At 41.6% G+C, this 17,019-nt stretch overlaps 2 pseudogenes; both read right to left on the reverse strand.

Moving 5' to 3' along the window:
* Positions 1-744: 744 nt before the first annotated feature.
* Positions 745-851, reverse strand: LOC121041149 (uncharacterized; annotated as a pseudogene).
* A 14,000-nt stretch (positions 852-14,851) lies between these two features.
* On the reverse strand, positions 14,852-16,173 carry LOC121040288 (60S ribosomal protein L23a-like; annotated as a pseudogene).
* Positions 16,174-17,019: the final 846 nt, after the last annotated feature.

The following is a 17,019-nucleotide window of genomic DNA, read 5'->3' on the forward strand; positions in this document are numbered from 1 at the left end:
GACAGCTTGGAGCCTGCTTCAGATTCTGTGTCTCCCTCTCTCTCTATGCCCCACCTCCCCTTGTGTGCTTGCTCACTCTCTTTCTCTCAAAAATAAGTAAACGTTAAAAAAAAATAACATAAAAACATGGCATAATTTTTAAAAATATGTCTTATTTATGTGTGTCTACATCTAGGCACTACTGGGGTAGCACAGAGTATTCTTTTTTTTTTAATTTTTAAAAAATGTTTATTTAGTTTTGAGAGACAGAGCACAAGCAGGGGAGGGGCAGAAAGAGAGGGAGGCACAGAATCTGAAGCAGGCTCCAGGCTTTGAGCTGTCAGCACAGAGCCCGAGGTGGGGTTTGAACTCACAAGCTGTGAGATCATGACCTGAGCTGAAGTCAGATGCCCAACTGACTGAGTCATCCAGGCACCCCAAAACATGACCTAATTATATGCTGTTTATAAGAAATACATTTTAAATATCACATAATGTTAAATATAATAATTATAGATTAAAAGTAAAATGATAGAAAAAAATATATGCAAACATTAATAAAAAGAAAGCAGGAGTGGCTATGTTAATATTAGACAAAGTTGACTTTATAACAAAGGAAATTACTAGGGACAGAGAGGGGTATTATATAATGGTGAAAGAATCAATATACCAAGAAGACAGAATCCTAAATGTTTGTGCACCAAATAACAAGATGCAAAATAGGTGAAGCATAAACTGATAGACATCTCCACAGTTACAGTTGGGAGACTTCAACACCCTTTTCTCCCATCCAAGTACTAACCAGGCCCGACCCTGCTTAGCTTCCGAGATCAGATGAGATCGGGCGCGTTCAGGGTGGTATGGCTGTAGACAACACCCTTTTCTCAACAAGTATAAACAATTAGACATAAAATCAGCAGGGATATACAATTCAATAACACCATCAACCAACAAGATCTGATGGACATTACAGATGTTCTAGAACAATCTACCCAACAACAGCGGAATACACATTCTTTTTTCAAGTGCCCATGGAACTAAGATTGATAATATTTGGGGCCATAAAGCAAATCTCAACAAGTTTGAAAGGATTGAAATCATATAAAGTAAAATTTCTGCCCACTGGAATAAATGGAACCAAACTAGAAATCAGTAACAGAAGGGTGATAGGAAAATCTCCCAACACCTGGAAATTAAACAAGACACTTCTAAATATTTCATGGCTCCAAGATGAATTCTCAAGGGAAATTAAAAAAAAAAAAATGAACCGAATTTAGGTGAAATACAAGATAGCAAAATTTGTAGGATGCAGCTAAAGCAGAATGGAGAGGGAAATTTATAGCACTTACTGTTTATATTGGGAAAGAGGAAATGTCTCAAATCAATCAATGATCTTTACTCCCACTTCAGGAAATCAGAAAGAGATTTAAAAAGCCCTAAAGCAGGGGAGCCTGGGTGGATTAGTTGGGTAAACATCTGACTTCGACTTAGGGTGATGATCTTGTAGTTTGTGAGCCTGAGCCACAAACAGCTCAGAGCCTGGAACCTTTTTCATTTTCTGTGCCTCTCTCTCTCTCTGCCCCCCATCCCACTTGTGCTCTGTCTCTCTCTGTCTCTCAAAAACAAACATAGAAAATTAAAAAAAAAATTCTGAAGCCAATAGAATGAAGGAAATAATGAAGCTAAAAAATTGAGATTGAAAACAGAAAAATAGAAAAAAATCAATGAAACCAAACCTGGTTCTTTGAAAAGATCAACAAAATTGACAAACCACATTACTAAGATCAGTAATGAAATAGGGAATATCACTACAGAATCTGCAGACATTGAAAGGATAATAGAATGCCACAAAATACTCTATACACACAGACTTGATAATTTAGGTGAAATGTATCAATTCTTTAAAAAGTATAAACTACCTCACTTCATCAAATATTAAAGTGATAATCTGAATAGCCCTGATGGCCCTATAACTATTAATGAAATTGAATTCATAAAATTTCCTGAAAAAGAAGTCTCCAGGTCCAGATGGTTTCATTGGAAAGTTCTAAAAAAATGTTTAAAGAATTAACACCAATTCTATATAATCTCTTCCAGAAAATAGAAGATGAGAGCCATTTCAGTCATTTCTCAATTCATTCTATGAAACCAGTATTGCCCTGATATTAAAACCAAAGACAGTAAAAAAATAAACAAAAAATAAATAAAATAAAAAAAGAAAATTACAGACCAATATCTCTCATGAATATAGATTCAAAAATACTTAACAAAATAATAGCAAATAGATTTCAGAAATGTATAAGAAGAATTGTACATCACAACCAAGTGAAGTTAATTCCAGAGATCCAGGGCTAGTTCAGTATTTGAAAATAAACCAATGTAATTTACCAAGAAATATTGTATGATCGTATGAATTGATATAGAAAGAATACTTGGCAAAATTCAATACCCATTCATGATAAAAACTCAAGAGACTAGAAATGGAGGGGACTTCTTCAACTTGCTAAAAAACATCTACAGAAAACCTACAACTGACATCATACTTAATGGAAATATTGAATACTTTTCCTCTAAGATCAGAAACAAGGCAAAAATGTCCCCTCTCACCACTGCTAGTCAACATATACTGGGAGTTCATGCCAGTGCAATGAGGCAAGAGAAGGAAATAAAAGGGATATGGATCAGAAAGGAAGGAATAAAACATTTCTTTTTGCAGATGACATGATGGTCTATGTAGAAAATCCCGTGGCATCAACAGCAATAAAACTCAGTGGAACTAATAAATGAGTTCAGTAAGGTTATAGGATACAAGATGAACATATAGAAGTCAACTGTATTTCTTTCTGTATACTATCAATGAGACTGAAATAGAAAAAAAAAACCTATATGCCAACTAATTTGGATGTAAATTAAAAAAGAAAGACTTAAAAAATGAAAATCAAAATTAAAAGTAAAAATAGCATGTATAATTACAGGGGTGCCTGGTGGCTCAGTCAGTTGAGTGTCCAACTCTTGGTTTCGGCTCAGGTCATGATCCCAGGGTCGTAGGATCAAGCCCCATGTCAGGCTCCACGGTGTGGAGCCTCCTTGGGATTCTCTTTCTCCCTCTGCTCCTCTCCTCTGCTCATGCACTCTCAATATTTTTCTCTCTCTAAAATAAAAATGAAGAGGCACCTGGGTGGCTCAATCCACTGAGTGGCTGACTTCAGCTCAGGTCATGATCTCTCGGTTTGTGAGTTTGAGCCCCGCATTGGGCTCTGTGCTGACAGCTCAGAGCCTGGAGCCTGCTTTGGATTCTGTGTCTCCCTCTCCTGCTTGCACTCTGTCTCTCTCTCTCTCAAAAATAATTAAACATTAAAAAAAATTCTTAAAAAATGAGATAAAAAAAGTCATCACTCACACACACACACACACACACACACACACACACACACCCAAAAAAAGAAAAAAGAAGAAAAAAAATACTTAGGTGTAAATGTAACAAAACATGTACAGGACTTGCATGCTGAAAACTAAAAAACATTGATGAAATTAATCAAAGAGATATAAAGAAACATTCTGTGTTCCTGGACAAGAAGATACAATATAGTAAAGATGTCAGTTATCCCCCAGTTGATATATAGATTTAGCACAATTCCTATCAAAACTCCAGCAAGATTATTTTGTATATTTTGACAAGATTATTCCACACTTTCTATGGGGAAAACAAAGGAACCAAAATAGCTAAACAATTCTGAAGAAGAAAAATGGAAGAATCGCTCTGCTTGATTTTTAGACTTTGGGCTGCGTTGATCAGCACTATGGTGGTATTGGCAGAGGAACGCACATATGGTTCCATGGATGCAGAAATAGCCCCACACAAGTATGACCAACTTTTGTTCATTTGTTTGTTTTATTTTTGACAAAGGGATACAAGTCATTTGGGGGAGAAAGGATAGTTTTTGGAACCGAGGGTGCTGGAGTAACTGGATGGATATCTGTAGGCAAAACAAAACAAAACAAAACAAAACAAAACAAAACAAAACAAAACAAAGCAAGCCTCAAGCCAAACCTCTGTGTACAAAAACAAACTCAAAATGGTTCTTAGATTTACTGTGAAACATAAAACTGTAAAATTTGAGATGATAACATAAGAGACAATCTCTAAGACCTAGGGTCTGGTTGAAGAGTTCTTAGACATGATGCCAAAAGCATGATCCATAAAAGAAAAAATTGTATTACTGGACTGCATAAAAACCCTGTTAAGAGGATGGGGAAATAAGCTATAAGCTGGTAAAAACATTTACAAACCACATATCTGACAAAAGACTCATATTTAGAATATATATTTTATTTATGTATTTGCATGAATGGGAGAGGGGCAGAAGGAGAGAGAGAACGAATCTTAAGCAGGCTCCATGCTCAGCGAGGAGCCTGATGCAGGGCTTGATCCCTGGACCCTCGGATCATGACCTGAGCTGAAGTCAATAGTCAGATGCTTAACTGAGTGAGCCACCCCACTTAGGCTCCCATAGAATATATGTTTCTTTTTTTTTTAAGTTTATTTATTTTTAAGAGAGAGAGAGAGAGAACATGGGGGAGAGGGAGAGAGAGAATCCCAAGGAAGCTCAGCACTGTGAGCGCAGAGCCCAGTGCGGGGTTTGATCCCACGAACTGTGGGATCATGACCTGTGCCGAGATCAAGAGTCTGAAGCTTACTCCATTGACCACCTAGATGCCCCTATAGATTTCATTTTCTAAGTGTTAATTGCTGATACATAGAAATGCTAATGATCTTTGTTTACTTTTCTTGTGTCTTCTTTCCTTGATTAATTAACTTACTAGTTTGAATAGCTATTTTGTAGATTCCTAATGGGTTTTTTTATTTACACAATCATGACACCGAGAATAAAAACAGTTCACTTCTTTCTTGCTAACAATTTTGTCTTTGATTTATTTATTTTTTTGTTTTATATTGCTGCCAAAAGCATCCAGTATAATGTTGAAAAGAATTGGTGAGAATGGAGATTACTGCCTGATTCCTGAGCTTAGGGAGAAATCCTTTGCTCTCATTATATTACACTTATAATGTAATAGCTATTCTTTTGGGTAGATGCTTAGGATTTTTACATCTATGTTCATGAGGGCTACTGGTCTTTTGTTTTCTTATAACTGAAAAAATTTTTGGTACCAGGGTAACATTGATTTCATAAAAATGGGTTGAGAAGTGTTCCTGCTATTTTCTAAAAGAATCACATATGACTTCTGTTATTTATTCCTTATATGTTTGATAGAATTCATCAGTGAAATAATCTTGGCCTGGAAGTTTGTTTGTGGGAAGGTTTGAATTATGAATTGAATTAAAAAAATTTTTTTTTCATGTATATTTATTTTTGAGAGAGACAGCAACAGAATGTGAGTGGGTTAGGGCAGAGAGAGAGGGAGGCACAGAATCCGAAGCAGCTCCAGGCTCTGAGCTGTCAACACAGAGCCTGAGGCGAGGCTTGAACTCACGAGCTGTGAGTTCATGACCTGAGCCGAAGTCAGATGCTCAACCGACTGAGCCACCCGGGCATCCCTGAATTATCAGTTGAATTTCTTAAATAGGTGTAGAGCTATTTAGACTTTTTATTTTTCTTGTTAGTTTTGGTAATTAAAAAAATTTTTTTAAACGTTTATTTGTTGTTGAGAGACAGAGAGAGACAGAACATGAGCAGGGGAGGGGCAGAGAGAGAGGGAGACACAGAATCCGAAGCGGCTCCAGGCTCCAGGCTGTCAGCACAGAGCGCGACTCACAAACCGTGAGATCATGACCTGAGCTGAAGTGAGTTGCTTAACTGACTGAGCCACTCAGGCACCCCAGTTTTGGTAATTTTATGTTTCAAGGAATGTTTCCATTTTATATAAGTGGTCAGATATATTGGCATACACATTAGGATTGCTACATCTTTTTGATGAACTGACACCTTTACTGTGAGGAAATCTCCCTCTTCATCCCTGTTGATGTTCCTTGTTCTGAAGTTTGCTTTTCCTGATATTAATATTGCCATTTCAGTTTTCTTTTAACATCTGTATATCTGTCTTTCTCCATCCCTTCACTTTTAAACTATCTGTGTCTTTACATTTAAAATGGGTTTCTTATGGAGCGTATATAGTTATGTTTTGGTCTTTCTTAAAATATGATCTAATAATGTCTACGTTTTAATTGGAGTGTTTGGAACATTTACATTTACTATAAATACTATGGTTGAGTTTAAATCTCACACCTTGCTCTTTTTCTGTCTGCTCTTTGTAATCTTTTGCATTAATTTAGTAACTTAAAAAAGTTTTTTTTAAGTTTATTTATTTTGAGAGAGAGAGAGAGAGAAAACAAGGAAGGGGCAGAGAGAGAGGGAGAGACAGAATCCCAAGCTGACTCCGCACTACCAGCACAGAGCTTGACGTGGGGCTTAGTCCCACGAACCAAGAGAGCCGAAATCAAGTTGGACACTTAACCAACTGAGCCACCCAGGTGCCCCAAATTTAGTAACTTTTAAAAGTCTGTTTGAGGGGCGCCTGGGTGGCATAGTCGGTTAAGCGTCCGACTTCAGCCAGGTCACGATCTCGCGGTCCGTGAGTTCGAGCCCCGCGTCGGGCTCTGGGCTGATGGCTCAGAGCCTGGAGCCTGTTTCCGATTCTGTGTCTCCCTCTCTCTCTGCCCCTCGCCCGTTCATGCTCTGTCTCTCTCTGTCCCAAAAATAAATAAACGTTAAAAAAAAAAATTAAAAAAAAAAAAAGTCTGTTTGAGGGGCACCTGGCTGGATCAGTCCGTAGAGCATGGAACTCTTGTTCTCGGAGTCATGAATTTGAGCCCAATGTTGGTTGTAGACTTTACTTTAAAAAACATGAGAAAGGGGCACCAAGGTGGCTCAGTCAGTTAAGTGTCCAACTCTTGGTTTCGGCTCAGGTCATGATCTCTTGGTTTTGTCTGAGCACAGAGCCCACTTGGGATTCTCTCTCTTTCCCTCTCTTTCCGCCCCTCCCCTGCTCATGCTGTCCCTGTTTCTCTCAAAACAAATAATAATAACTTTAAAAAAATACATGAAAAAAAAGTCCATTTGAAAAAGTCTATTTGTCTTTATATTTAAAGGTTATTTTCATTAGTTTTAGAAATCTAGGCTTAAATCTGTACATTATTTTTTTAAATGTTTGTTTTTGAGAGAAAGAGAGAGAGTGAGCAAGCAGGGGAGAGGCAGAGAGAGAGGAAACACAGAATCCAAAGCAGGCATCAGGCTCTGAGCTGTCAGCACAGAGCCCGACAGGGGGCTCGAACCCACGAACTGTGAGATCATGACCTGAGCCAAAGTCGGAGGCTCAACTGACCAAGCCACCCAGGTGCCCCAACCTTTAAATATGAAGGCAAACAGACTTTTTCAAATGGACTTTTAAAAATTACTAAATTAAAGGTTATTTTCTCTTGTATAGAATTCTATTTCGGGGCACCTGGGTGGCTCAGTCGGTTAGGTATTTGATTTCAGTTCAAGTCATGATCTCACAGTTGGTTTGTTTGAGCTCCGCATCAGGCTGTCTGCTCTCAGTGCAGAGCCTGCTTTGGATCCTCTTTCTCCTTCCTCTCTGCCCCTCCCCTGCTCGTGCATGCATGAGCGCACGCTGTCTCTCAAAAACAAACATTGGAAAAAAAAAAAGAATTATATGTTGACAGGTTTTTTTAAGTATTTATTTTTGAGAAAGTGCACAGGTGTGGGGGAGGGGCAGAGAGAGAGAGAGAGAGAGTTGGACAGAGAATCTGAAGTAGGCTTCTCACTGTAAGTGCAGAGCCCAACTTGGGGCTTGAACTCATGAACCCTGAGATCATGACCTGAGCTGAAGTCAGACGCTTACCTGACTGAGCCACCCAGGTGCCCTGAGAGTTTTGTTTTGTTTTGTTTTTTAATTGACTTCTGACTTGCAGAGTTTCTGATAAGAAATTTACACTCATCTTTGTTCCATAAAGTGTCTTTTTGTCTGCTGGCTGTTTTTTTTAATGTTTATTTATCTTTTTAAAAAAAAAATTAATGGTTATTTTTGAGAGAGAGACACACAGAGTGTGAGTGGAGAAGGGGCCGAGAGAGAGAGAGAGAGAGAGAGAGAGAGACAGAGAGAGACAGAAACCGAAGCAGGCTCCAGGCTCTGAGCTGTCAGCACAGAGCCCGATGCAGGGCTCGAACCCACAAACCGCGAGATCATGACCTGAGCTGAAGTTGGACACTTAACTGACTGAGCCACCCAGGAGCCCCTATTTATTTATCTTTGAGAGAGACAGAGAGCAAGAGAGAGAATCCCAAGCAGGCTCTGGGCTGTCAGCACAGAGCCCGACCAGGGCTCAAACTCACGAAACCATGAGATCATGATCTGAGCAGAAATCGAGAGTCAGACGCTTAATGCTTAACTGACTGAACCACCCAGGCACCCTCTTCTGACTGTTTCTAGTATTTTTTTTTCTTTATTACTCATGCTTTTTAGCAGTTTTGCTATTATGTGCCTTGGTTTTATTTTCTTTTTTTTTAATTTTTTTTTTTTCAACGTTTATTTATTTTTGGGACAGAGAGAGACAGAGCATGAACGGGGGAGGGGCAGAGAGAGAGGGAGACACAGAATCGGAAACAGGCTCCAGGCTCTGAGCCATCAGCCCAGAGCCCGACGCGGGGCTCGAACCCACGGACCGCGAGATCGTGACCTGGCTGAAGTCGGACGCTTAACCGACTGCGCCACCCAGGCGCCCCTTATTTTCTATGTGTTTATCCTGTTTACGGTTTGTTGAGCTTCTTGGATCTGTGAACTTATGCTTTTCATCAAATTTGCAAATTTTTCTGTTATTTTTTTCAAAAACTATTTTTCCTGGGGTGCCTGGGTGACTCAGTTGGTTAAGCATCTGACTTTGGCTCAGGTCATGATCTCGCGGTTCCTGGTTTTGAGCCCTGCGTCAGGCTCTGTGCTGACAGCTCAGAGCCTGAAGCCCGCTTCGGATTCTGTGTCTCCCTCTATCTGTCCCTCCCCTGCTCACACTCTGTGTTTCTTTCTCTCTCACCCTCTCTCTCAAAAAAAAAAAAATTTTTTTTTCCCTACCCCCTTTTCTGGAACTTTAATTACACATATGCTTGATAGTATTTTCGGTCTTTTTTCTCTCCTTTACATTTTAGATGGTTTGTATCGTTGTGTCTTCTAATTCACCAATCATAATTTTCTGTGATATTAAATCTTTTGTTAAACCCATTCATTAACTTTCCACTCCAGACACGGTGTTGTTCATCTCTGGAAGGGCCATCTGTTGGCATGAGTGCCCCCCCCCCCCCCGCCGGCTCCCCGCTCAGGACAGCACCCAAGTACTTGTTCTGTGTGTGTGTCCGATCGTACACTCCTTCTGTGGTGTGTCTTTTTTCTTCTTTCCCTTGACCACCTGGTAGCCCTGAGAATCGAGGGTACTGTTCTGTGCCTCGTATTCCAGGATGTCACCACCTACTGCTTCATTTCCTGTGGTTCTCATCACCAGGCCATATATGGAAAATCGTGCCTACCCTGTTGTTTTTGCCCCGAGGACGCAGCCGTCTTTCCCCTTCCTTTTGGCGGTGCTGTTCTGTCGGCCTCTGTTGCGTGTGTGAACTAGGAGGAAGGACTAGGATTCACGGCCAGAAATCTCGCCATCCCAGGTAATAATATATAGTTGGCCCCTTTTTGGCTAATTGGTTGACAGCATCCATGAAGGAAAGAGAAAAATAGTATATGAGTCAGGGCTTTACAGTTTGCAGCATAGTTTCATTAACATGATTTTATGTAATCTTTTTATTGTGATGAACAATACAGAACACAAAATTTACCATTTTAGCCCTTTTTTTTAAATTTTTTTTAATGTTTATTTATTTTTGAGAGAGAGACAGAGTGTGAGTGGGGGAGGAGCAGAGAGAGAGGGAGACACAGAATCCGAAACAGGCTCCGGGCTCTGAGCTGTCAGCACAGAGCCCGATGTGGGACTCGAACTCACAAACCATGAGATCATGACCTGAGCTGAAGTCGGACGCCTACCAACTGAGCCACCCAGGCGCCCCTTCATTTTTTTTTTTTTTTTTAACGTTTATTTATTTTTGAGACAGAGACAGAGCATGAACGGGGGAGGGGCAGAGAGAGAGGGAGACACAGAATCGGAAGCAGGCTCCAGGCTCCGAGCCATCAGCCCAGAGCCCGACGTGGGGCTCGAACTCACGGACCGCGAGATCGTGACCTGAGCTGAAGCCGGACGCTTAACCGACTGAGCCACCCAGGCGCCCCCATTTTAGCCATTTTTAAGTGTGCAGTTCAGTGGCATCAAGCACACTCACATTGTTGCACAACCCAAACTGGACTCCGTACCCATTAAACAATAATCTCCCAGTCCCGTGTCCCCAACGCCTGGCCATCACCATCCTATTTGCCACCTCTATGAATTTGACTAGTTGGGTACCTCATACAGTGGAAACATAGAATATTGGCCCTTTTGTGTCTAGTTTATTTCACTTGGCATCATGTCTTCATGGTTCGTCCATGTCGTAGCATTTGTCGATTTTCCTTGCTTTTTAAGGAATAATTTTCCACTGTATGGATATACCCCATTTTCTTTATCCATTACATCCGTTGATGGACGCCTGGGCTGTTTCCACCTCTCGGCTATTGTGAGTAATGCATAGTGCTGCCATGGACACGGGTGTCCAAATATTTGTTCAAGTCCCTGCCTTTAATTCTTTAGTGTATCTACTCAGAATTGGAATTCTTGGCCAATAGGATAATGTTATGTCTAATTTTTGAGGAACTGCTATCCCGTCTCCACAGTCACCGTACCATTTTACGCTCCCACCACCAACACGCAAGAGTTCTGGTCTCTGCACATCCTCACCGGTACTCGTTTATCTTTACAGCTGCTTGGTGAGGAGTGTGGACAACATTCTCTCCATTTCACAGCTGAGACCATTGAGGTCGAGTTGCTTGCCTAAGGTTACAGACTGGTGAGTTGTCTCCATAGTCATTAGTCCAAACTTTTGATTTTTTTAAATGTTTATTTTTGAGGGAGACAGACAGAGAAAGAGAGAGAGAGAGAGAGAGGGAGACCTTGAGTGGGGGAGAGGCAGTGAGAGGGGGACAGAGGATCTGAAGTGGGCTCTGTGCTGTCCGAGCAGAGCCCAATGCGAGTCTCGAACTCATGAACCGTGAGATCATGATCTGAGCCGAAGTCAGACGCTTAACCAACTGAGCCAGCCAGTTGCCCCCAAACCTTTTGATATTTCTTTATTGAAATATAACTGGCATGTAGCACTGTGTCAGTTTGAGGTGGGCAATGCGTTGATTTGCTACACTTACTTATTGTGATATGATTACCACCATTCTAGCTAACACCTCTTATGTCACATAATTATTTGTTTCTTTGTGGTGGGAGCAATTCAGAGCCAGCCTATCGGTGCCTTTGAAGTTGATAATACAGAATTGTTGACTATAATCACCGTGCTGTGCATTAGGTCTCCAGGACGCGTGCGTCTGCTAGTTCCAAGTTTATAGCCTTAAACAGCAGATGCCCCAAGTCTGTCCACCTCTGGGCTTCTGGTAACCATCATTTATTTGACTCTGTTTTTACGCATTTGACTTTTTTTAGATTCCCCATATAACTGAGAGCCTGCGGTATTTGTCTCCCTCTGTGTGACTTACCTCTCTCAGCATAACGCCCTTCAGGGCCACCGATGTTGTAACAAATGGCAGGATTTCTTTCTTTCTCAAGGCGGGATACCACCCCGTTGGTACCTATCCCAGGCCTCCTGGACACGTTCATCTGTTGGCACTTGTCTCCCAAACCTTTTGATTTTATGGTTTACTTTGGCTGTCGCTTCATTTTGTTTTTTTTGTTTTGGTTCTTCCTTCTTCTGTCTCCAGGGGTTCTCACACACAGTAGGCCTTCAGTGCTTCATAAATGGGCAATGACTGAGCTGAGGTTTAGGGTTTTAGCTGGGAGATGTTATCTGCTGCTTTTTCTCCCTTTTGGGTTAATTTCTGCATAGCCAGGAAGAAGGATGACAAATTTTCCTCTCAAAAATGTCAGGCTTAGGTAAAATCATTGTATCACTATCGAGCATTTATGAAGTACATTATTCACTTTTTTCTACCCCTCTCTCTCTATTTTTAAGGATTGTATTATTAAGTTATCTCTGCACCCAGCGTGGGGCTCGCACTCACAACACTGAGATCGGGAGTCTTACACTCCACCGACTGACCCAGCCAGGAGCCCTTCTATCTGTATTTTTTTTTTTTTAATTTAATTTTTTTTTCAACGTTTATTTATTTTTGGGACAGAGAGAGACAGAGCATGAACGGGGGAGGGGCAGAGAGAGAGGGAGACACAGAATCGGAAACAGGCTCCAGGCTCCGAGCCATCAGCCCAGAGCCCGACGCGGGGCTCGAACTCACGGACCGCGAGATCGTGACCTGGCTGAAGTCGGACGCTTAACCGACTGCGCCACCCAGGCGCCCCTATCTGTATTTTTAATAAAAGATTCCGGCGATCTTAGAGGTCTGTTTCTTCCACTGAGTAGAAACTCACGTGCACCCCAAGGGAGCCCCGCTTCTCCTGGGACAGACTTTGCCCAAATCTGCACCTGACAACAGGTCTTCCTCTCAATGATCCCGCAGACCCACTCTTTCTGACTTTCCAGGCCTCCCGCCTGCCCACTGAACACCCCTGGAACTTCAGGTGGGGCTCTTGGGAGGCGGCTCGAAAGAGCACTGTCCCTCCGGCTGGTCTGTGGCCTCCTTTTGAATTGAGATCTAATTCACATATCGTAAAATTCACCCTTTGAAAGCTTACAATTCGGTGGTTTTTAGTACTTTCAGGGCTGTGCAGCCATTATCACAGTCTAATTCCAGAACATTTTCATCACCCCAAAAAGAAACCCTGTACCCATCAAGAGTCTCTCCTCATTCTCCCCTTTCCTGAGCCCCTGGCAAGCACTGCTCTACTCTCTTTCTGTGTGGATTTGCCTGTTTGAAACATCTCATATAAATAGAACCATATAGTATGTCGTCTTTTGTGTCTGGCTCCTTTCACTGAGCACGATGTGTTCAACATTCAGCCAGGTTGTTGTGTAAATCCCTCCTTCCTTGCTTCCAGGGGCTGGATCCTATTCCATTGGATGGACATTTGAATTGCTTATTTTTTCAGCCTTTATGAGTAATGCTGCCATGGACATTTGGGCACAAATTTTTGTGTGAACGTATGTTTTCAGTTTTCTTGGGTATATAACAAGGAGAGGAATTGCTAGGTCATATCGTAACTCTGTATGTAACTACTTCTTATGTTATGGACAGACATTTACTGAGATAAATTTTCTGCAGTGTATAAATCATTCCTACGCATACAGATATTTAACTTTTTAGAGGAACTGCCACAGTTTTCCAAAGTGGCTGCACCATTCTCCACCCCACCAGCGGTGGGGGAGATTCCACTTTCTCCACATCCTCGCCAGCACTGGTTATTGTCTATTTTCGATTATGGCCATTCTGGTGGGTGTGAAGTGGCATCTCATTGTAGTTTCGATTTATTTGTGTTTCCCTAATTACTAATGACGTTGAGTATCTTTTTGTTGTCGAGAACTGACCTCTGTGCTCCTGCTCCGGAGCCGAAATAGAACACGAAGACAGTTTGGTGATAAAGAGCGACGATAATTGTATTACTTTGCCAGGCAGGAGAGGTTGCCACAGGCTGATGTCTTCAAAACTGTAGACCAGGGGCACCCGGCTGGCTCAGTCAGTGGTGGAACGGGCGACTCTTGATCTTGGGGTTGTGAGTTCAAGCCCCACAATGGGTATGGAAACTGCTTTAAAAAAAAAGAAGAAAAAAGAAAAACTGTAGAGCCGCCTGGGGTGAAAGGCTGAAGGGTTTTATAGGAAAACACAGGATCTAGGCTCTTTTGATAAGAATCTGGTATGTGCTGCCAGCCACGATCCTTCGTCATGTCTTCAAGGTGGTCTCATGACCAGCCCTGGCAACAGCTGTCTGAATCTTGTTACTAAGTATACATTGAGGTCACCGAGATGTCTATATTGATAAGAAGTTCCTGGAACAAAGGATTCTACAGAACAACAAGTGAAGGTGGAGGAGGCGGCTTCAAAAATGAAGAAGAGAAAAATTCCTCAGTTTAAAGTCAGCCTTTTGCTGAAGCATTAGTGTGTCTATCTTTATGTCTATGCATCTGTACTTTTTAAAAAGTTTTTATTTTTAAGTAGTCTCTACACCCAACATGGTGCTTGAACTCACAACCCTGAGATCAAGAGTTGTATGCTCTACTGACTGAGCCAGCCAGGCGCCCCAACACTTGTATTTTTATAGCCGTTTCATTTTCATGTGCTGATTACCCATTTGTATCTCATCTTTGGGGAAACATCTATTCAAATCTGGTACCCATTTTTTTCATTGGGTTATGTATCTTTTTTTTTTTTTAAAGATGATACATCATGATGATTCCATTTTTTATTTTTTATTTTATTTTATTTTTTTAACTTTTATTTATTTTTGAGACAGAGAGAGACAGAGCATGAACTGGGGAGGAGCAGAGAGAGAGGGAGACACAGAATCTGAAACAGGCTCCAGGCTCTGAGCTGTCAGCACAGAGCCCGACGCGGGGCTTGAACTCACGGACCGTGAGATCATGACCTGAGCCGAAGTCGGACGCCCAACCGACCGAGCCACCCAGGCGCCCCATGATGATTCCATTTTTTAAAGTTTATTTATTTTGAGAGAGAGAGAGAGAGAGAGCGAGCGAGCGAGCAGGGGAGGGGCAGAGAGAGAGAGAGGGGGAGAGAGAATCCCAAGTAGGCTCCACGCTGTCTGTGCAGAGCCCAAAGTGGGGCTTGAACTAATCAATTGTGAGATCATGACCTGAGCTGAAACCAAGAGAGTTGGACGCTTAACCAGCTGAGCCACCCAGGCGCCCCTTGGTATCAGAGTTTTTATATAGTCCAGATACACAGACCCTTATCAGATAGAATTTGCAAATACATTATCCCATGGGAGTGTTTTCACTTTCCTGATACTATCCTTTGATGTACAAGAGTTTCAAATTATGTTCAAGTCCAATTTTTTTCCTGGTTGCTTGTGCTTTAATTTAGGTAATTATTGACTAATCCAAGGTTATGAAGACTTATACCTGTTTTCTTCTATGACTTTTGTAGGTTTGGCTGTTACATTTTGAGTTAATTTTTGTATTTGGCATGAGGTAGAGGTCCAACTTCTTTCTTTTACATTGTGGATATCCCATTGTCCCAGCACCATTTGTTGAAGACTATTCCTTCTGCATTGAGTTCTCCTGGCACTCTTGCCAAAACTCAACTGAAATATTTGGGTTTATTTCTGGACTCTGTTCCATTGATCTAAATGTCTGTCCTTATGCTACTACTGTTATCTTAACAACTTTGGATTTGTAGTTTATTTTGTATTAAAATTTTTTACAGTGAAAAAGTTTAAATTTGGCCAGTTGGACTCAGTTTAGATGATCCCAATTTTGTTGGCAATATCCAAAGCATCCTCCTAGTCAGGAGCCATTCGAACATATGCCATCTTCTCTCTGCCGGGCCTGATCAGGGTGTTGGCCTTGGCCACATCAGTGTCATAGAGCTTCTTCACAGCCTGTTTGATCTGGTGCTTGTTGGCCTTAACATCCACAATGAACACAAGTGTATTGTTGTCTTCTCTTTTCTTCATATCTGACTCAGTAGTCAGGGGGAACTTGATGATGGCATAGTGCTCAAGCTGGTTTCTCCTAGGGGGCCTCTTTCAAGGATATTTGGGCTGCCCTAGGAGACACAGTGTCTTGGGCCATAGGAATGTGGGTGACGTGCGGATCTTCTTTTTTTGTTTTAAAGTGTATTTTTTTTTAATGATCTCTACCCCCAATGTGGGGCTTGAACTTATAACCCCAAGATCAGGAGTTGCGTGCTCTTCCGATTGAGCCAGACAGGAGCCCCGGATCTTCTTCTTCTTCTTCTTCTTCTTCTTGGTGACTGTGGATGCCTCTCAGCACCACTTTCTTGGCATTCAAAGCCTGTGCTTTCAGTTCAGCTTTGGGTGGGGCAGGGGCTTCCTTCTTTGCCTTTAGCGCCATCTTCGTGAAATGTAGATTTGTAGTTTAATTTTGAAATTTGGAAGTATGAGTCCTCCAAATTTATACTTCTTTTTCTTTTTCTTTTTTTAAAGTTTTTTTTTTTTCAACTTTTATTTATTTTTTTGGGGACAGAGAGAGACAGAGCATGAATGGGGGAGGGGCAGAGAGAGAAGGAGACACAGAATCGGAAACAGGCTCCAGGCTCTGAGCCATCAGCCCAGAGCCTGACGCGGGGCTCGAACTCACGGACCGCGAGATCATGACCTGGCTGAAGTCGGACGCTTAACCGACTGCGCCACCCAGGCGCCCCTATACTTCTTTTTCAAGATTGTTTTGGCTATTTGGCTCCTTTGCATTTCCATATACAATTTAGGATCGGCATCTCAGTGTCGTCCAAGGAAAAAGAAAAAAGCCAGCAGATAATTTGGTACGGGTTGCATTGAATCTCTAGGTGGGTTTGGAGCGTAACCTTTGCCCAGCATTAGTGAGGTCTTCCCAGTCTTCTGATCCATGAACGATGTTTTTTTTTTTTTTTTTTTTTTTTTTTTTTTTTTTTTTCAGTTTTCAGTGTACAAATCTTACACCTCTTTTGTTAACTTTATTCTTAAACGTTTTATTACTTTTGATACTGGTCTATGCTCTTTAACCAGGGTGACCTCATCACGAATGTAGCATTCCAGGACACCATCCATCTGGTTGTAAAAGAAGTCTGGGGAACTTATCTTTATGATTCCTTGTTCCCTGCACCCCCTCTGCTGCCCTCCCCCCCTCAGGTTTTAGTCTGTATGTTGCATTTGCTTGGAATGGGGCCCCTGTGTCATATGTAGTTAATTTGATGCCGTCATTAGGGCTTCTCCCTATTAAGGGGGATGAATGATACGGAGAGGCTTTGGAGCTCCACAGACCTTTGACT

Source organism: Herpailurus yagouaroundi, unplaced genomic scaffold (genome assembly GCF_014898765.1).
Source record: "Herpailurus yagouaroundi ecotype Mexico unplaced genomic scaffold, PumYag 182, whole genome shotgun sequence".
NCBI classification, from domain to species: Eukaryota; Metazoa; Chordata; class Mammalia; order Carnivora; family Felidae; genus Herpailurus; species Herpailurus yagouaroundi.